General features: G+C 37.0%; 1 protein-coding gene across 1 annotated transcript in view; it reads left to right on the top strand.

Moving 5' to 3' along the window:
• Positions 1-22264, top strand: part of PTPRK (protein tyrosine phosphatase receptor type K) — a 293433-nt gene that overhangs the window by 235551 nt on the left and 35618 nt on the right. The gene's annotated exons all lie outside the window — the stretch shown is intronic.

Here is a 22264-nt window from a genome sequence, read left to right as displayed (position 1 = left end):
AGGTCCTTATGTACTGATGGAAAATGGGAGTCACAGTCACTCTTTCCATCCCTCGTGCTACTGTGTTTCTGAATTTGCCATTTCTTGAGGCTCAAGAATGATGCATCCGAATGAACAAGAAATCTGCAGAAGTGAGCAAGAGACCTGCATGGATGAATAAAGAACTCTCGTCATTACTCAAACATAAGCAGAAAATACACAGGAGATGGAAAAATGGTCAGGCCACTTGGAATGAATATAGAGAGGTTATCAGAGTAAGCTGAAATGAAGGCCAAGGTCAAGGAATTAAATCTGGTCAAGAGTATTAAGGGCTAGGCCACTCATTATCATCTTTGAAAGGTTATGGAGACCAGGAGAGATACCTGAGGACTGGAAGAAAGCAAATGTCATCCCAGTCTTCAAAAAGGGCAAGGAGGAGGACCCAGGGAAGTACCATCTAGCCAGCTTCATCTCAATCCCTAGAAAGGTGATGGAACATCTCATTCTGGAGGCCACCTCTCTCCACATGAATGACAAGAAGATGAATGATCAGGAGTAGTAAATGTGGATTCACTAAAGGTAAATCATGCTTGACCAACCTGTTTGCCTTCTACAATGAAGCAACTAGCTTGATGGTTAAGAGGAGAGCAGCAGTTGTTACCTACCTTAACACTGTCTCACAATATCCTATATCACAATATATAGGCAAACTCAGGAAGTGTGGACTGGATGAGTGGACAATGATGTGGATTGAGAACTGTCTGGATGGCAGATCCCACAGGGTCATAGTCAGTGGCACAGGGTCTAGTTGGAGACCCCCAAGGTTATATAGTGGGTTTGGATTGCACTAGATGACAGTGTCCCATATAACCCAAACTATTCTGATATAAAGATGTGTACTCTGGTTGTATATCTTCTTCTTGGGATCACTAGGTAATGACAAAAAAATTAATTTGTTAACTATTGGCCAGAAACATTGAAAGATATTTTACTGCTATATCCATGTTTCTAACAACAGATGACCCTTTTTCCATATCAGAGAGAGAAGGGATAGGATTCTATGGTTACTGTAATTGGTATTCAAATTGCCTCAACATATGGAAAGGCATTGATTTCCACAAGTACAGGCATTTTTTAATGTGAATCCTAATTTTTACATGCATTAACACCATCCAGATTGTGTAAATTTGCTTGTTTTATTAACCCATTACAACAGAAAACATGTAGCCAAGCAAATCTCAAATTAACCTTTGATCTGTTTTTAATTTCACAGATTTTGCTGAATTGAGTCTATAATTTCATTTTTGAAATTACATTGTTGCATCCCCTGGAATTTTGTAACAAATTTTATAAGGAATGGTAATTCAACATGCTTTCATTATTTTCTGCAAATGTAAACAGATTTTCTTACAATTCTTCAGTGTTTCTCATTCTGGTAGTTCATAAAGATTTAATCCTGAAGGGCCTGCTATCTGATGATATTCCAAAATTTAGAAATTTTATAAGTTAGTTCCCATTCTTGAAATCATTGCACCATAATATTTATACAGGGTTTTACATCCATGTGTTCATCTTTCATAGCACTTCCTTTTGTACACCTCTGAAAAAAAAGGGTTAACATCCTTTGTCCCCGTGTAAAGGCTTTTACAGTAGTGCACTGTGTAAGCTGGGTAGTGGGTGCTTCATCTGCTCAGTGAAATATCTAGAAGGAAGCTCTGTCCTCTATATCTCAAATGGGATTGAAGATGAAAATTTCTGTATATATTTCCTTTCCTACTCACTCACAAAAAAATTCTGCTATACATATCAGATAAGAAGGTTGGTTTTTCAAATTGTTCTGTCTTTTGAGGAATATATGTCTCAAGTCCCCATGAAAGCAGTCAGATATTAACCATCAGGTTTAAATAGGATTTTTGATCAGTAACTTGAGCTGTGGAGTGTGCCCTGGTTGCTACCAACTACTTACATGTTTCAGCCTAGATCATGCTGTACACTGAGATGGGAAAGACTATTTGCAACAGTCACTATGTGTTTGTAAATCTACCAAGTTTTTATTTTGCTTTTGAACATAATTTAGAAAACCTCCTTCTATGATAGGTCATTGGCAATTCAGTAACTGAGACACTATGGAACCATGTTAAGGTTGTAAAAGATACCTAAGATTTCAACCCACTGATCTGTGTCCTCAGGCACCATATCTGTAGATTTGTCAAACACTTTCAGGGTTGGTGATTCCACCATTTCTCCCTGGGCATGCTGTTCCAGTATCTGACCACATTTTCAGTGAATAAAATTTTCCTAGTGCCCACTCTAAACCTCCCCTGGCACAAATTGAGGCCATTTTCTGCTATTTTGCCACTTGTTACCTGGGAGAAGAGACAATCCCCCACCTCATTACAGCCTCCTTTTAGGTAGTCATAGAGAGTGAGCCCCCTGAGCCTCCTTTTCTGCAGCCTAAAGAACTACAGTTCACTCATCTGTTGCTCATGGAAAACTGAATTTCATTATATGCTTGTCCAAATATGAAAGCTGGTAATTTGGTTGCCTTTGTATTAAAAGCATATTGCTTACTCAGCACAAGTTATGAGACATCATCTTACTTAGCCAAATCATACAGCTTTACAAATAGAGATTTAATTCAAACAGAACTGTAGAGTTTTCTCAGACTCAGAAAGTGGACTCAAATTATGCACGCAGAGTATCAAGCAACAGAAATCACAACTTCCTGTATGATGTTTCAGTAGTGGTGAAATTTATACAGTGAAATTCTATACCTATGAAACGGAACTGTCTGGAAGTATTTTTCTGAATTGTTTCAGGAAGTACAAATCTTCTACAATTTTTTTTAGTAACCCATTCAAGGAACTATTTAGATGAATGCAAACACATACTTAGGTAGAACGATTTTCTTTGCTGTCAGAGGAGTCTGTGGCACTTGCATAGACCAAAACACAGTGTGATTGATGGTAGGCACCCAGTGCTGTTGCATTGGACCTGAACCATTTGCATCAGCTAATGCCTATAGCTTGGAGAAGAGGAACAGCTGGGGAGGTACCGCTGCTGCCTGAGCTTAGAGCAAGAGTGCAGTGCCTTGCCTGCCACCAGCCAGCCCATAGAGGTGGTGGGCTTGGTAAGGAGCACATTATGCATAGCTGGGACCTGTCAGGGGCCTGACTGCAGGATGTAGAGCATGTCACTGCTGAGGTGGGGTCATACTGCCACAATAAGAGAGCCCTTGCTCTCTTGCTACAAAATTTGTTACAAATGAGGATGTGTCCAACATCTTATGCTGAACAAGACGCTTGACTAGTTTTTTAAAACTCCTAAGATCAAGTGACAGCTGTTTTTATCTAATGGCAAAATTTCTTCAAATACAACTTCTTCCACATTTGACTTGCTTGATCAACTTGTCAAAGCAAAACATCTGAGCTGTACTGCATACTCCATTCAGCCATGTATGGAGGCTTTTTGAATCCTGCCCAATACTGAAGTATTTCATCAAGCCAAATTTTGTCATTGCCATAGCTGGAGTTGACATAAGAAGAAATGTAGGATTTGCAACAAATTGTCTTAACAGTTGTTAGGCTAAAGGGGAAATACAAACATGCAGGATAAGCTGACTGTAAGTTTTTCATCTTTTTCTCTTCCTTCTTAAGATGTAGCTACTTAAGGTAGTTAGAATCAATTTATACTGTGGTATATGTGTTTAAGACAGAAGCATAAATAAAACATCCCTAAACTGGGAGCTAAGGACAGATATAACATATATTTCTTTTGTCAGTTTTGAAACTGGCTATTGTGTTCTAAATTAATTTTTCATAAGATCAGATACTCTCTGTTATTTTTGTATTCTGCTGGTGTTTGTGTCATATTAGGTTTGTGAACTATGTAATTTTTGATTCCTAATTAAGTGTCTAACTAGCTGTTTTACAGCCAAGAGAAAAAAAAGCTATCACCCTAATGAGCAATATCCAGTACTCTATCTGTAAACATGATGGCTGCCTTGTGATTTATTCAGTCCCACAACACATTTTTATCTTGGTTAAACAACTTAGAGGACATTTTTCTGGCTTGGGGTAGGGTATTTGCAATAATGCATGGTTTCACGTTTCTGCTGAGGTCTTTCCACTCTCTTCCATTTCACTATTATCACTGGCCATTTTGATGTAAGGTATTTCAGCTTTTCTGGTGGGAGTTCTCCATTGAAGAGAAAGGTCTCGTTCCCACTGTGATATACAGCATTGCCTAACCATGCCTGAGCTCTTTCCACAGTGTATCAGAGCTGCTTTTCTGTAAACAGAGTAATTAATTTCTTAAACAGAATACTCAAAAAATTGGTATTGTAAATTCAGTTTCAGCAAATAAACAATGGTGAATCAAAAAAATGTCAGCAGGCAAAAGAAGATGTGTGTTCTTGTACCTGAGCAATTTGCTATACTTTTTGAGGTGTCTTATCAGTTCAAGACTGGATGCTGATCTTGCCCCATCTCTCTGCAGTTGCGGATTTCTCTCTTGAAACTGGAAATCTCATTAGGATCAGCTCAAGAGGTCTTGGTTGGAAGATTGCTCTCCTCTGATTTTTAACTACGGAATAAAGAGAAGCAATCCTCTGCCTGTGTGGAGTGAGCATGGTTACTGCACTCGTGTATATGTTGAACAAAAATTTAGAAAATAACAGTAATCGACAATATTTCCTATGTTCTGAGGACTTTTCTTCATTTTAAAATTTGGCTCTTATTTCACGTACTCAATTTCTCCACTCATATGAAACAATGTAATTATTAGTAAATTCCCATGAGTAGTATTGAAGAGATATGCTGTTTTAGGGATATTTTAAGTTTTTCAAGACAAAAAGGGCTTGGTATCAGAATTATTATTGATTTCCACTCACTGTAAAGTACACACACATCGCAATAAAGGTTAACTGCCTAGAAGAAAGTAAAAGAGAAGTGACTTTAAGTAAAAAGAAATTCCAGCTTAAAAAAGAAATCAGACTAAAGTAAATGCTGTCAACTGCTTTCTTCGTGTCTGGAATGTTTTCTTCATGTGACTACTGTAAAAACAATGGGTTTTTTTTTTCTTTTTAATGCAGACAGGAACACATCAATATTCCATTTGACCATGAGTAATACATATATTCCATTTAACCCAAACTATATTTTGGACTTTGTATGTTTTGATAATGAAGATGTGAATTTATAAATCTTTAATGCCCTTAATGCTGTCCATATGTTGTATTGAAATCCTTAGGAATCTGTAGAAATAAAAGACAAGAAGATAGTTATGGGGTCCAACAGCTGAAAACCAACCTAAGCCAGTCTAACAGCTAAAGATTTGTCAGCTATATTCCAATACTCCTAAACCTTTGGTAAAACAAATGTTGCCCTTGCGAACTTATCTCATATCTGGGCATTTTAAATCACTACAGAAATAATACAAAATAAAATAAAATGTTTTACTTCTAAATAGAAGGCATGATCCTGTCATCTGTGCTTCTGCCCCAAGTGCTGTCCTTCTGTGTCACAATCAGCATGAGCTTTTCTTAGATTTGTGCTTGTGGGCATATGGACAACTGGAAGTCATTTGGAGATGCCAGTTGTCCTCATTATTATCTTTTTCTTTTATCCTTATCCACTGTCCGTTGTTAAGGATAGTACTAGTTTTACTTTGAAGCAGTATGCAGCCAAGATTACTTCATGTAGATTTTTGAATCTAGGAGTAAAAGACAAGAAAAGCCATTATAAGGACTAGGATGAATGTGTTTTTCACCTGCAGAAGATGATGGTGATTCTTCAGCAAGTGGAAAAGCTATGCCTCAGGTTTTTACACACTCTTTCCAGTACCTGCTAAAGACTAGTCAGATTGAAGCACTCAGGTGTTCTCATCAATTTACAAAGTTTTCATACCTATTTGAAACCCAAGACTTCTAAAAGCTACAAGTCATTAATGGTTTGGAGGCTACCCAGCTCATGGGACTTCGAATTTCTGCTTGTCATCTGACCTTTTGTTGCTTGCCTTTTGTTAGCCGACAATTGCTTTCTTCCTTTCACACCAGCTATTCATTTTGCTATATTTTTTCCCATCCACTCATAGTAAACTGATGAAGCAGCACAGCATTATAATGAATTCCTATTTGGTTAGGCAAAAGTTGGATTGTTGTGAGTAATCGAATTACTCCTCTGGAGACAGGATTTCTAAGTAAAGTGATGAGGTGAGGCGATTACAGCTGTAACCCTTACATGCATAAAAAGATGTGTTATGCTAATCCTTTGTGAATGGGCTGAATTGAAAGTGAGGGAAATAAAAAAGAATGCTCTTGAAAGAAAAAGGGGATATGAAAAGACTACTGTGTCATTTATTCCCTTTTCATTCATACTCTCTTGCTATGGAGAAAAAAAATTGTGGCAAAATGGAGTATTTTACCTTTCAAGTCTGATGTTCAAATAATTTAGTTTTTAACTGCCTTAAATACTGTGTGAAAAATAAATGAGGGGGTGGCAATAGAGGTACAGCAAAAAAAAAAAAAAAAAAAAAAAAAAGAAGTGTGAAGAAGTGCCAGTTAGTATAGGCTGCTTTTTGGTTAAGGTTGCTAAACGTGGTATGACCTTATCTTACCTTGTAAAAACAGCAGGGTGAGGAAAGGGAAAAGAGATGCTGTGGAAAGTAAGAGTTATGACAATCATTACCTTTATCTGAAAACACTTATAGCTAAGTGCGAGATCCTTGTTACCCCCAGGCTTGTTTATTTTCTGTTTCCACTCTTTCAGCTGTTAAATAAGGGTGCTCTGTCTCAAATTAATACCTGAAAAGACTTTTAAAGGTTCAGCTAGAAGGAGAGATGTCATGCTAATTACAGTGTAGTAACTAACTGAATAGAGCATTATAAATATGTCTTGTTAATTAGATAAGAAGAAATGGCTTATTTGTTTTTAGACAACTAACCTGAATATAAATGGACAATGGTTTAAGTAGCTTTTGGGTTTCCTGTGTGGGTTGGGTTTTTTTAAGATTTTGAACAATTTTCATTGTTACTCTTTTTTTTTTCTTCCTGTGTACTTTTTGGAGGGTGGAAAATTGACCCTGACCAGCATGTAAGCACTCAGTCAGCCGCTCTGCTCACCAGCACAATGAGAAAGATAATCAGGAGAGGGAGAGTAAGAAAACCTGTGGGCTGAGAATGGTTTAATAATTGAAGAAAAGATATTTTTTTTTTTTAGAAGGATACAAAGGCAGTCACTCACTACCTCCCACATTCAGTCTCATGCCCAGACTTTCCAAGCTTTAGAAAAATAGAATTCCCTGTTTTTATTTGAGCATGATATCATATGACATGGGGTACCCCTTGGGGCAATTTAAGAAATGAGGAAGCCTCAATGCTGTGCAATAGAGCTCAACAATAGTTAAAACAATCGGCACTGTTTTAGTCACAAATTGAAAGCGTAGCACCCCAACAACTCTAGTGAGGGAGGTTTACTCCACCTCAGCCAGACTTATCCTTACTCCATCCTCAGCCAGACAGATTCCTTAACAATACTTAGACTTTATGGTCATGCTTTTCAGCATATTATATTTGCACTGAAAATGGAAGAAGTTTCAGTAAGATTTCTTCTCCTTTGTAGATTTACAGCAATGATTCAAATTTGGTGTTCTGAAGTTTCATATCAATTAAATTTTTCATTAGCTCTAAATTTGCAAAAAAGATACCAATGAGCACAGGGAAATGAACTGCATATTTCTCCCTGTCGGATACCTGAAGCTAAGTGAAATTTAAGAACAAGGCCTTTGTGGGAAAAGGAGAAAAGTTATAATTCCTAAAGTGTGCTACTTCACACTTGCATTTTCCCCAAATTCCTTGAGTTCAGTCTCCCTGAAAAGTCTCTGTTTACTACTCGCTTACTGTTTTGCCCACATTCCTCTTGAAATTTTTAATGTATTAGATAAGGTGAAAAGACTTCTTTAAACCTTATAAATTATTCTCAAACCATATCTGTTCATTTCACTGTGGCTGGAACAAACCCTTGTGCACAAGGAGCCCTGTTTGACAAGGGAGGGATAACCCAGCTCTGAACCTAACTCAGCTTAATCTCAGCCGTAATCTTCCCAGATCCGGTGCTGCAGACAGGAATGGAATCCAATATGGCATATCCTGTTACTAGAGTATGTGATGGGCCAAGCATGTGGGAAAGGCCTTTACAAAACTCTGAGCTGGATTTCCTTAGAGTTGCTGCCCACCTGCAGCAGCACAGGCATAGTGGAAGTGCTATGGAAAAAGGATATTTGGGTCTAACGGGGAAGTGCATACCAGGCTGGAGAGCTATTTCATCTGGAGTTCTGGGTTGAGGATTATTTGCCATTAAAAAAAAAAAATTGTTTGAATTTGGCTGTTGCTGTTATGATGTTTTCAATCAGCATTTATAATTAAAAGTTCTTGAATATTAATGGTACTTTTATCCTTGCCAAAAGTCAAGATTAGTGTAAGATGGTTCAATGTCATGAAACTTGTTTAGAATTCACATTCACTAAATGAACATTATTAAGTGAATGAGCTGAGTGAGAATGAAATTCAGTGTATTGTTAGTAAAATATTTCATGTTTCATAAAAGAAGCTTTGCAAATGTTCAATAAACAGAGTGAAAATTGATGTTATATTAAAAATACCTTCTGGTGAAATAACTGATTTAATAATAATACCTGCAATGTCTATGAATGTTTAATAAGGCACTTTTTTGTTAGTAGGCATAAATACATTTTGCTGTAAATGTCTGAAAATAAGATTTTTTTTTTTATATGATTCTGCTGGAAGCTTAGAGCAAATACATTTACCTAATTGACGAAAAATGTTTCAGTAAGTATTCCTTTTATGTAAACTGGCAGTCCTTAAATTGGCACCTTTGTTCACTATGTTTCATGAAGCAAAAGAGAATCTTGAAATAAGGCTTTTCTTTTAGTAGTTTCCATTAAGAGTGGTTGAACCACTCCTTGTTTGTCCATCCTGGCAAACCTTGTTGATTTCTGTAGAAGCCCTGCTCTCAAATGCATATGAAGATGTTCAATTTGCCAGGTCTTAAGAGAGTAACTGAATGTAAAGAATATTCAAAATATTTGAAGTAAACTGGAACATTATTAGTTTAAAAACCCATTCACGCTAGTTCACAGTGCTAATAAATTATGTTTTTTGAGTAAACAGACACTGAAATTTAGTCGTTATTTAGCTTATCTTTAGTCTTAATCTGATTTGGATTCATTCATTTGGTCAGTAGAGGTTACTTTTTAAAAATAATAAGTTCTTTAAGCTTAGGAGAAGGTATACAGGCTTAAAAAAACCTTAAAAGAAACATCAAGAGTAAAAGCAGTGCAGTATTTTGAGACAGCAATTGTTTGATTGTGGAGCAGGTGAAAAGGTAAGGGAAGGTGAAATGACCGGATCTTCACTGATATTTCCTCTTAAGTAGAAAGTAATGCAGCCCCCTCATTTCACTGATGTTGGTTGGTTGGTTCTATCTGCACAGTAAGAAATAGGAAGGAATGAACTTGCTCCAGCTAAAGGTGAAGGCTTACTAGCAGTGGCCCAAGGTATATGTAACAAGGAGGTTGATCTGTAAATTACTCCAAGCAGATCTGATAGTGCCTTTCAGCCATGACTCCTAGCACTGTCTGTGTTCCTGTTTCACCCATCTCACAAAAAGCTTGACAATTTATAGTAGTTTTATTACTATATAGTATATAGTAGTATATATACTAAAGTAGTACATATATAAATACTAACAGAATTAATAGTAGTTTTCTGTGTAGTTGCATCTGGAGTTCCAATTGCTAACTAACACAGGGGATGGACTTTCTAGAGTATATGAAGCCATGTCTGTAACAGATCTGGAAAGAAGTAAAGAAATAAGCCACCTCTTTCACTCACAAACGTCCACATTTCGAATTGCTTCTCTTTTCATGGGCATATATCCCTCAGAATCATGTAGCTTGGGATGCAATTCCAGTCCAATTTAAACTGACATTTTGTGATCACAAATCACAAATTTCATTTACATTTCTTACTTTTCTTTTTTGGCATTTTGTCCTGCTGAAGTGTTGTAGTGATAAAAAAAGTCTTATAGATTTCTTATGAAGTTTGATGTAGTCCCAAGTTGTTTAATATTTGCTTCAGAAATACATTCTTGTTCTCCCCTCTCTGTTTCTTAAATGCTCGAAGTATGCAAACAGTTTTGTATTTAATTTTACTTTTTTGAGTATTTGGTAAATAGCAGGTGTGATCATATCAGATTGCATTATGTTTTCATGTAGTACTTACTGGTCTTATCATTACACCAGAATCAGGTAAGAGAAAGTCTTATCAGATGTTGTCATTCCATTCACTGGCTAATAAAGTTCCCAGGCGTACATTTCTTTTCACATGTTAGTTAAAGTATGACAATTCATCTGATTTACAGGACTTGTTCAAGCAATCTGAAAGGCTTCTCCTGTATTGGTGGTGTCTGAATATATCAGGGTGAATCCATCAACCCAAGTTTGAAAATTTTGGCCAGCTGTCTCTAAGGAACGTGATAGATAGCATTGCTTGGGTTTTAAGCAATGAGAAGCTGAAGTGAACCATTCATTAAAGTCGTATCAAGTTAGTAAGTGAATAAAGCCATCTTTCCCTTCCTTGAAAAAAAGAAAGTCCATTTTTACCATGAATGGCCAGGAATACCTGCTTATAAATGGGAACTCACAGTGTGGAGTGGGCTGTTTGTTTCGAAGTGCAATTCACATTTGCCAATGAAACAATGTAAATGAGGTATATACAGATGTGTCTTAGCTTGTATACTCAACACTACAGCACATTGTTTTAATGTCTGTTGTTTAATGCAAATTTTGTTCTCATTTTAAGAAGCAAATTTGATTTTGGTCATTGTTAGACATAGCTCAGGGCCTCAGTATAGATATTTTTGCAACCTCATCTGCAAGAGTTCTTGGCACTCCATGAGTTTAAGGTGATTTTCTCCTCCAAATCAGTCACATTTTAATCAGATCACAACTGACTGAAAACCCTAAAACCAGATTTAAAGCATAAATACCAGAACAGTAATCTTCTTTGCCGACAATCCATTACATAAATCATAATACAATATTTGCATGTTATAGTTGGCTTCATTTATTTTTACTTGTATGTGAATTTGAAGCTTTTGTTAAATATATAGTTGGCTTTTTTTCCTTTGGTACGGTTGTATTTTCCCAGAGAAACTAGCTAAGAAAGCAGCAGCCCAAGGCATATCCAGTACAGAGCAGGTAATTTCATCCTCTGGATAGAAACAACCAAACACTATACCTGTGTAAAACATGCAGCTGAGGGGACACCAAAGTCATTTTCAAACTGGTATCTTTTAGTTCTGCATACTGTAGAGCCCATTACTACTTTTCCTACAGCATCACTGTATTCTGCCAGAGTCTGTGCTTTATGAAATTAAAAACTGCTTTTCCTTAACTTTTTATGAGTCAGTATAGTAACAGGTATAGAAAGTTCATCTATCTTTAAACATGGAAGTTCTTTATTACACCTGGTTCCCCATCACAATCTTGTGTGAATATTTCCTCGAATAATGGAAAAAGCAAGAAAATCTCTTTATTTTTTTCAGATGAGGGAGATTAATTAGAGTTTAAGATTTGAAGGTAGCAAAAGTTCACTATAAAAAGGAAAAAGTGTGAAAGAGTAGAACCCAAAGGTTCAGAAAATGGCAATACACTTTAAGTATTTTTTTCTGCAGGCATCTTTTGTCCTGTAGTCTGCAGGACTGCCATCTCTTCTTCGTGCTTGAAAATTTCTTTGACGCATTAGAAATTCAGGAATATATAGAAAGAGAGGTAGTGACACAGTATGAAATGCTTTTAATATCATTACAGGTCCTGATCTGAGCTCAGTAATCAATGTCAGTCAAGCCCGAGCTGTGATTATTGATGTGTTTTTCATACAGTTGTCATTGCATTAGCTGCATGTTGTTGCAGTGCCGTTATGGCTGTGTTTCTAGATATCAGATGTGGTAAACAAGCCCATAGACAGGCCCTTGACTTCTTACACAAGGTTTGAGGCTTAGGTAACATATTTGGGTTGGAAATGGCGGTGTAGTAGAAGATGACAAAGCTTTTAGCCAGCTAAAGGCTGTTGCCCTCACATCACAGCTGGTAGACTAGCACGGATAAGCACCACGGCTTTGGATGTTTCAGTCCAAAATCAGGTGGCCGAGCTTAAAGTGCTGACATAAGACCATTCAGATGTATTTGGATAAGAAGATTTGGGAACAACTGCATAATTGGGGTAATGGCAGCCTGCTGTGATGTGCAGCTGGGTGATACCACCCCACTGGTTTGGAAGAGAATATTTGCCTTTCCCTCATGCTCCCACACATCCAGCTGCTTAAGACACCTATCACTGCTTAAAAATTCAGGGGAGCCTCAAGAGTTTTGACATATGTAACTTTCTGGGAATGGATACTCTTCAGATGGGAAGGTTTTAAAAGGGCAAAAAGGGTTCTCTGCCATGGCTATTGCACTTTCAGTGCAGTTGGTTCCCAGTGGATTCCTACAAACACTGCACCATGTTATTAAGGTATTATAGAACTGAAGAAGTTGTGAAAAATTTCTCTAAATGGAAGAATATAACTCTTGTGAAAGAAAGCATCTTTATGTCTTTCATAGAATATATGTGTGTGTATATATATATGTATGTATATATATTCTTTCACTCTTTCAAAAAAGTACCAAATTTTACAAGAAAAAGACTGAAGGCTGACAGCTGACAGTCATGGCACAAATAATAACAGATGGGTGCTATTTAAGATTTGTATATAAGCTATATATATATATGTATGCTATGTGTAAAATTTAATCTATGCTTGTTTGGAAAAACTAGGACCTACCTCTAAAGGAAGAATTAACCACTTGTTTTCTTGGAGGAGTTCTGTTTGTTTATTTACCTTTCACCATTCTGAATGGCAAATAGGAACTGATGGCTGCTATCAAAGGCTAGATTTAATGTTATATAAGATTTAATCTGTGTGGTTTTTTTGGAAAGAATAAAAGAAAAACTATTTCTGTTCTTCATTACCTCAGTCTTTTGATTCCATCTGCAGTGCTATTAGCACTGCATTTGATATAAGAAAATTTTTCATCTTATTTTCTGTATTTTGAGCTATTGTTTGCAGTGAGAGTTTGCACTTTTCTGGTGGTGGAGACTTAAGCTGTCCTTACTTCCTTCAGTGTAATTACACAGGTCTGCATTAACTCTGCAAGTCCTACACTACCAGTAAATTCTCACTTACACTTTTGTAGTTGCTTAAATTAGCCAGAGTTATTCATAGACTGTTTTTTTCAATAAATATAGCAAAATGTAGCTTCAGGCATTTGAGAGTAATATTTTTCCACATAAACCATGTCATGTGCCTATATAAGTAATAATGATAAGTATAATGTACTTTCTCTGCTAAACTTCTTAAATGCTATCTGGAGGAAAGATGAGGCATTTTCATGCATTTGCTGTCAAACATTGTTTTTTTTAAATAATTTTCTTTTAAGAAATAATTCTGAGCTAACAGGCTGTGTAGGGCTCATTGTCAACACCAGGCAACTTCTCAGTGCAGTGTCTTGCACAGTTGAAGTTTTATAACATCAAGAGAGATTTTATCTTTAAAACCACATGGTTTTGAAAGCAGTTTGTTTAGAGTAAAACTTGAAAGTCGATTGATTTGTCATGTAGCCAAACACTAACTTAAAAAATTACCTCATTAGCAAGAGACTGACTACTTTTATATGTTCCCAGGAAAAAATGCTGCAACAGGTCTAACAACAGGTCCATTGTGCTTGTAAGGGAAGGAATCACAGTGACCTTAAGAAATGGTAGCAGTCCATCCAACAAGCAGTTTTTAAATGGCTTGTTGATGAGGTAGATCATGCTTAGCCAATAGCCCTTTCCAGAAAATCAGAGAGTAATTTATATTTCATTGTTTCAGTCCAATACATTGCAGCCTACACGTTATATATTTCTGCATCCATTTTTTTACATCCATTTTTTACAGACCTTTTCAAGGTCTGTTAGTACACATGCCATGAAAAAATTTTGTTTGAATTTTTAGATCTCTGCTTCCATATTGCCTACTGAAAGAAACACATCAAGCAGCTCAAGAAAGCCGTATTTTGGTGGAGTTTTTTTGTTTTATTTTGTTTTTGTTTTTTTTTTCAGTCACAGACAATTAACCAGTTTTCCAAAAAAATAGAATCATGCTAGGTATTTCTCTGAATTTTTCCAACATTTCAGACATGCAGCTGTTACACTATGATATCTGGTACTTTATAACAAGCACTTAAGATGTACACAGTTTATATTTTAGAAGACCTATACGATTCAAAAACCGGGGTTCTCGTGCAGACTAGGATTTTTTTCAGTTAAATCTCCAGCCCTTGCACTGTTGTTGACAATTTTGAAATAATTACCTGAAAGATAGTTTCAAAAATGGAAAAAACACAGTACCGGACCCCTGAAACGTCCTGATTTCTTTTAAATATTTGTTATTTGTTTTGGAAGCTAAGGCAGTTCAGAATGCAAGGGGAGAAAAAAAGGTTGTGTCACAGATTTTCTAGTGTCAAGTAGACTAATGAATAGACTCAAATTTATCCACATGTAAAACTCAACAGCATAATTTGCTCTGTTTTGGAGTTGAAAATTCCAGAGGCAACTCAATCACCTGTACTTGGTCATGGGCTGTGACCGGGAGTTTCCACTCTCTTGGGCAGTGATGTTGCAGGATGGGGACAGGCCATGTTCCTCTGACCATGTTTGCCCTTTGCTGTGACAGGTGCCATTTCAGATGCCTTAGCCCACTTTTTTATCGTTGTCCTGTCCCATGTAAGCCAACTGAACTAGAAGGTGCCAGTGTAACTTCAATTTACACCTTTGTGTAAAATGCCTTGTCAGAGTTGCCATCTGTATTGGCCCAGAGCTTTTTATGTCCTGGGGGCACAATTGCATCACTGAGCCAGCTCCCTTAAAGCTAACTTGGTTATCTCTCCACAAACAGCTGTTTTCTTGCAGAAAATAGCAGTTTGCAATTCAAAAGCTGTAAAACGTGTGGATTATGACATTTACTGAACATCTTAATTCCCCATAACCAAATCCTATCCTTGCCATAGTTTTTAAAGGTAGTAAAGTGCCTGCAAAGTTCACGGCTCCACAAGTGTGTCTTAGTGTCAAATGTAGTACAAATTCATTGATGGCACTAATTTTCTCTTTCAATGTGACCCATGGACAGCAGGGCAGAATGTTGCAGGAACATTGTCTCCTCAGCATTGTTCCTGCTCTGGCTCTCTTCATCAGCTCATGCCCAAGGTTTCTCAGCTAGTGAGGAAAACAGATTCAGCACTTTCTTCACCTGATACTTCTGAATCTATTAAGATAAACTCTTTGCTAATTGGTCATAAATTCACAGAGATTACTGATTTCAGAGCCCTCATTAATTTTCATTTCAGACCGTTACAGCGTCAGAGACTTGGTTCACATGATTCTGTTTTCCTTAGCGTTTCCTACCAAAGTAGTACCATCAATGAAGTGATCTGAAAGTCCCGGAGAGTTGTAGAGATATGTTTGAATTTTTAAATTTTTTTTTAAAATTGTATATGACTTATCAAAGCAACATTTATGAGCATTTGAGAGGGCTTATCAACAGTAGTTGGGAACTGGTCCTTTATCCATAAATGTACATATTATGCTGGAATTTCAGGAGGTGTTATCATTATTGTAGTGCAGGATATGCTGTGCTTGACTGTTTAATTAATTAAAATGTGTATAAATGTTTATAAGACATGTGTTCATAATTTTAGAGAATATCCAGTGGCATAAGCTCAGGCTTTTTTCTGCATTATCTGATAGCAGGATGTGTAACCTGTTTACTTGATACCATATTTGTATGCACAGCCAACTGTGGATCTCCCTGTGCTTAACTTCTACAGCTTCTTGCACCATCCCAAATCCGACTAAATAGAGATTAGCATGAAATTGTATTTATTTTGTTTTTGCACATAAACTGTCAGAAGGGACCCATAAACACTCTGTATCAATTTCTGCAACAGTGACCTTTTATATGGAGAACATAATCATCCATAATTTTGTCCATATGAAGGCTTAGCTTAAAATATCACAAAGCTTTGGGGCCTTGAGGGCTCCTTCTGGTTAAGCTCAGCGGGCAGCCTCTGGAGGTGGTGACACCTCTCCCTTTGCCCCAGCAAGGGACATTCATGAAGATAAATTGGGCACAGTGTGTTGCAACGCAAATGTAAAACAGCAGATTTTATCTAAGCATCACCTCATTACCCTCGCCTTTCAGGACAAGTTCAGGAGAGAGGCTGGTGGTGCCTGGGATCCCCCTTTTCACTGGCAGAGCCTGTTCAACTCTATTCCATGGGACACTCTTGAACCTGGTTACTATGGTGACAGGGATGAACCTGACGCTTCAGAGCACAGCTTAGGGAATCACACTTTCTGTTCACAATCATGTACAATTTTTCTTTCTAATAATGCTACCCTAAATATCTGTAATTTAAAGTCCTGGAAGCAACATCTTAGATGGATTCAAACCCCAGTAAATTTCTGGCATGCCTTCATCTCCCAGAAGCTGTACTCCAAGAGAGAAACTCAGTAGGAGCTGTAGGGAAGAGAGAATTGTGGACATTCCTTTCCCATTAAATATATCTTGAGCTTTCAACTTGAGAAGGAAAAATCAGTAGTGTTATATATACCAAAGTGACCTACGTGAGGATATCTGTAAGGCCTCATGAATCATGTGCATAGTTGGCTACAACAAATTGCATATCAAATCTCCTGATCCCTGCAAATATACATTAAAATGTTTTCAGCAATTAGAATCAACTCAGGGTTTTTAAAAAACTTAATAAAGCTGGAAGTAGTTATGCATCTTCTCTCACTGAACTTGAATTTATTAATTAAATTTCAGACTTATAAAAATTTCTTTAATTGCACGATGATTATCACTGTAGAAAAGCAGTAAAAAAAAAGAGCCTGATGCAGGCAGAACAGTCTTTTGGGGCAGATGATTAAAACACAGGGCAGACCAATCTAAAAAAAATTGTCAGAGAATCTCTCCTGGTTTTTCAACAAGCCCTTTTCTCAGGTGGTAGACTGACATCTCCAGAGCTACCTTCAGTTTCATTTGATGTTATCATGATGTTACCTTGTTGAACTCATTCAGATGTCATTCCTGGATTTAATTAAAAGTTTTTGAATGTCACATAACAAAAGTGCAGAGCAGATTATCTTGAGCACAGCTATTTTGAATATCAAGCTATGCAGCAATAACACCAGTTTGTGAGAATTCAAAGATCTGCCATAAACAGAAATTAACATTCAAAGAAAATGCAATGTAATAAAATAGCAGTTTAATCATGCATAAAACTGAGTTTTTTCCCTTGCTCACACAAAGGAAACCCAGAATAAAATGCTGTGAATGTTAAGAAAGTCAAATCATGAGTGAGAAGGTTAAGTATAAAAATGTTGTTTAAAACTTCTGATTTAAAAGCTGTCTTTTGGAAGGCTGACTGTTCTCTTAGTGGTACCATGCAAACAGCCCCAGCAAAATCCTACCAGAATTTTCTGCTTGAATAATTGTGTTTGGATGAGCAAGTAGAATGTCATTATCTTGATTCCTACACCATCTTCTTGGGAATGTATAGGCGAATAGATTTTGTGCTGAGTGTCATAAATTCTCCGACAGTTTTGCAAGGCTCTGTATAAATTTTGAACCTTAGAAGGAAGAGAAAGCAGGAAAGAAATATGTGCTGTGACTGGATTCCTTATGCCACAGTATACTTCAAAAATTAACTGTAAATAATATGCATATGCTCAGTTTTAGAACTGGATATTGGATTTTTGGTGTGTTTGATTAAGAATGTGGTTTAAAAATTTAGAGTAATTAGGTACATCAGGAAATTGTGAGAAGATGGACTCTACCTCACTAACTGTTTAGAATTTTACTGTCCCTGAGAGGGTTAGCTATATTAGTCTAATTTAGCGCTGCTCCCAGTTGAACCTCTTGCTGTTAATCATTGAAGTTGACTGATTGAATACTCTCCTTTAATATCTATGAAAACAAGGAGAACAACTTCTTATATGGTTACTGTTACTAGCTATGTGCAGAGTCAGAATCACTGGATCGAGTTATTTCATGAACTTCGTGGGGGGACTGCGGAATATGATTTTTGTTGCTGTTCATTAGTTCAGAAGAAAGGCAAGTAGATAAATTGCTAAAATCCAGTGTTCTCCTCCCAGTCTAGCTCATAAATCTTCACTGTAGGCAGCTATTTTTGTACTGGGGGAAAATGTAGTTTACGCTCTGTTTCAAATTAGAAACTCTTGCAAATTTTATGGAAGATGAGTTTGCATGGCTTGAAAACTCTAGGGTTATCTCTTCTCAGATTTACAGGATCAAAATGCAAAAAACCCTATTGACATGCAAAGCAAAGACTTTGTAAAAATTAACACTTAATTCATGGTCTATTAGAGTAAGGCTGGCCAAAGGAATGAATAGTCAGTAGAGCGTCCATTTTTGTATGATCGTCATTCTGTTACCATACAAGGTTCTTTCTCAGATGAAAAAATTACCTTTTAGTAGAGTCTGATGTTCAAGATATAAGAAAGGATTACTAAAAATGAACATTAAAAATTAGCAAAGTGAGTGTTTTTATTACTAAAATAATTTTAGGGCATTTTTTCCCTTTTTAGAAATATACAGTAGTTAACTCCAATTATCAAAATTATTGTGTCTCTTCAATTTAGAGATGTTGTGTTAGGATGTTGTCATGGACCATGTCAAAGGCTTACAAAAGTCCAGATAGGTGACATCTCTTCCCTTGCCCACTGATGTAGTCACTCCATCACAGAAGGCCACTCGACTGGTTAGGCAAGATTTGTTCTTGGTGAAGCCTTGGTTACTTCAGTCACTTTGTTTGACAAAATGAGCAGCTCAGGCTGCAGAAGAACCACTTCAGAGAACTAAATCCTGATTGTCTTGTCAAGGGTAGAGAAAGCGAGTTGTCAGCGTAAGCAGAAGTTTACTTGCTGCTGTAGTCCTTGTGCAGTCAGCAGCCAGGAGATATTTAGTTATGTATGTAGGTTTAACATATAGACACAGGGTTTCTCTATTTTTCTCTCTGGTTATGAGCTTACCCATGTAAGCTCGCACATGGTTATTACAATACACTTTGAGCTATCAAAGTTAAAATACAAGTAATATGAAATGCTTTCAAATTTGTAAGTTTCATTAAATTATTCCATGCTACCTACATTCAATAGCTTCCTCAAAATAATAATTGCATGCAATACACTGATTACAGTGTGATTTATATATGTGATTACTTTCATATAGTCCCCAAATGTAGAATTTAGTCTGAAGAATGCATATATTATCTGTTGCTGGAAATATAATCATGGCTTCATTTCAGTTCAAAGCAATTTTTCTGTTGATATTGTCAAGACAGGTATCATTTTGCCAGCAGATTTTGTATTTTGGTTATAGGAGGCTCATCCACTGATCATACACTTGTTTAGTGTACAACTATTCAATGACATTTTCCTCAACTAATTTAGGACTCTATGGTGCATTTCTAGTGGGCACCAGCTTTATCCCATGAGTAGCAATAAAGTTCATGGGAATGAGTTTCTGTCCCTTACTTCAAAACCCTTAATGTAACAAAGCAAGAACAAATGATCAAGCAGTAGATATCCTCCTGGCTTTCCACTGTTTGAAAAACTTGACAGAGAGCTTCATTTTGAAATTACTGATGATCCAATCCAGTCATTTCTCAGAGTGTATATAATAAAACACCTAAGTTAGCCAAATATGTAAAAACCCTCAATAACCTTTCATTCAGATTTTCTAAGACCTGGATAGTTGTTTCTCTAAAGTAACTTTTCTGAATGAAACAACTGTGTGTGGCCATACTATAGTTTTAAACATGACTCTGAGAAGCATCTATATTGCAGGTTGCTCTATCAAGCTACATGTGCCCTATCTTTCTCCAGGGAGTGTGAAACTCGTCTGTCATTCTTTCCCCTTCACTCTCTCATCACTAATATTCGTTTGAAAGTACCACTGTCCTGATCACAGCTCAAAGCCTGTACTGTTGGATGTCTTTTTGAGACTTCAAGTTTTGAAGTGCATCTTCAGGTCACATTCAATCCCTATCATTGGGACTTTGAAATCTCTCAGAGGCTTGGCCTTAAATCTCCATCCACACAACTAAATCTCTTGCTCCAGCCTTAGTTATTTTGCAGATTGAGTAGTTCTTACCTTTGCTAGGTCAGAGCTGCTGAGCTGCACTCACACTGTACAATTCTGACACAGCAAATATCCCATTACTGCACACTCCCTCTTTACCCTTCCTATGTCCTTGCTGTTTCTCAGTACTCCATACAGCAAACATATTTTTTTTCCCCCATTGGCATATAAAGCCATTTATATTTAGCTTAGATTTGTCTTTTGACTCTACTGATTGGCCTTTTGGCTCTACTGCTTATCAAATGTTCAACCACATATGTCACATCCATCCCAGCTAATACTGGACTGGGAGTTGATTCATTTTAAACACTGAGAATGTTGAATACCTTCATCTTCCAGTCCTGCTTCAAAAGTCATGTCCCTCATTTCCTCTATTAGACAGTATCATATGTGTATCCGGCATTAATTCTAGGTTGTGTGTATGCACACATCTCTAGACTGATCCCTACTTTTACCCCTTGACACCTCAACAACACATATAATGCAAGTAAAATACATAGTATTCAGTCCTCACAGGTTATGTATGCAAGTGTGCATGCAGGCATGTATTTACGTGGAGAAGGAAACATTTAGTATTTCCCAGCAGACAGAGTTCAAGCTGTACGTGAGAGAAATGATTATAATGATGAATTCTTATGATGATGATTAAGCTTTACGATTAAAGCACTGCCAGATCTCTCACTGTCTGTCGAGCTCTCATTCGGATGTCTGGAAGAGAGCACATTCCTAAATCAAGGTTCCGATACTGCAGAGATGAAGGTTGCAGAAACAAGTAATAAAGAATAATTTTAAACAACCACTTTATTCTTCCCTCAAAAGGTACTATGGGTTCCTGTGTATGGAATCTGAATAGAAATTATCTGTGTAACATGGTTAAATGCAGAAAGTATTAGATACCAGTTATCCCTGATAATGACTACGCTGGCTTTCTGAATGGAGCAGATTTTCAGGGTAGCAGTGGCCTTTCTCTCGTATGACTTCACCTTGGTTTTGGTTTTTGCTGCTTTTGGTGATCTGTTGAGAAGCATCCTAGTTTCAAACTAAAGGACATTTTCTCTGTAATGGCTATATAAGTACAATGATACCAACAGTTTGTAACTTATTCTACATGAAGATGCTGTGAGGGGAAGAGGTTAAGTGGCATCTGCTGCATGCTGCATGGAGTGTGAGACAAGAAGCACCAGAAGGAGAGCAAGCACACGAACCCCTTCGTGATGGAGAGCAGGGGAAGGGCCACAGCCTTAGAAAGCAGGAACTGGAAAACTGGAAAGCCATTTGCTATTCTACAAGTAAACATCTCATGGGATTTTACCCCTGGCAGAAACCTATTTATATTTTTACCAGGCTGGAGAAGCTCCTGTTCCTGATCCTTTTTACACCAGGCTGTTATGCAAAGAGGTGCAGACTGAATGGCTGTACACTTTCATGTATATTCTATATTTTTCTCTGCTGTAACCTGTAGCCTCAGCCCACTCAGCTGTGTTACAGACTGGTTTAATCTCTCTGTAGAACAGTGGTTTGTGGGACTTCTTTCAGGGCCTATAAACAGAAATAAAACTACTGCTGACTTTATTTAGGCTTGGCCTTGTGAATGACCTTATTTAGAGAATCAAAATTCCCAGTAGAATGCAGATCTCAGACCAGATGCTGTAAGGTGAATTAATGTACAAAGGTGGACTGAAACTGGATGGAGGACAAAAGTACTGCAGTTTAGGATTCACGTTGTGGCTTGGAAAAAAGTGTTTTACTATTTGTGTGTAAATGTTTTCTTACAATTCAGTGTTAAATATTCCATATTTAATATCTGGAAAAAAAATAACATTAAATGAAGTAATGTGGTAAGTTGAAAGATTGTGCTTTGTCTTCTGCTTTTTAATACAGTAACTTATTTGGAAATTCAGGTACATTTATTCAGCTCTATACATACACATATGCTTGCTGTTGCAAGGAGGGCAACAAAG

This window comes from Cinclus cinclus, chromosome 3 (genome assembly GCF_963662255.1).
Source record: "Cinclus cinclus chromosome 3, bCinCin1.1, whole genome shotgun sequence".
NCBI classification, from domain to species: domain Eukaryota; kingdom Metazoa; phylum Chordata; class Aves; order Passeriformes; family Cinclidae; genus Cinclus; species Cinclus cinclus.
This window is presented reverse-complemented; position numbering and strand designations above follow the sequence as displayed.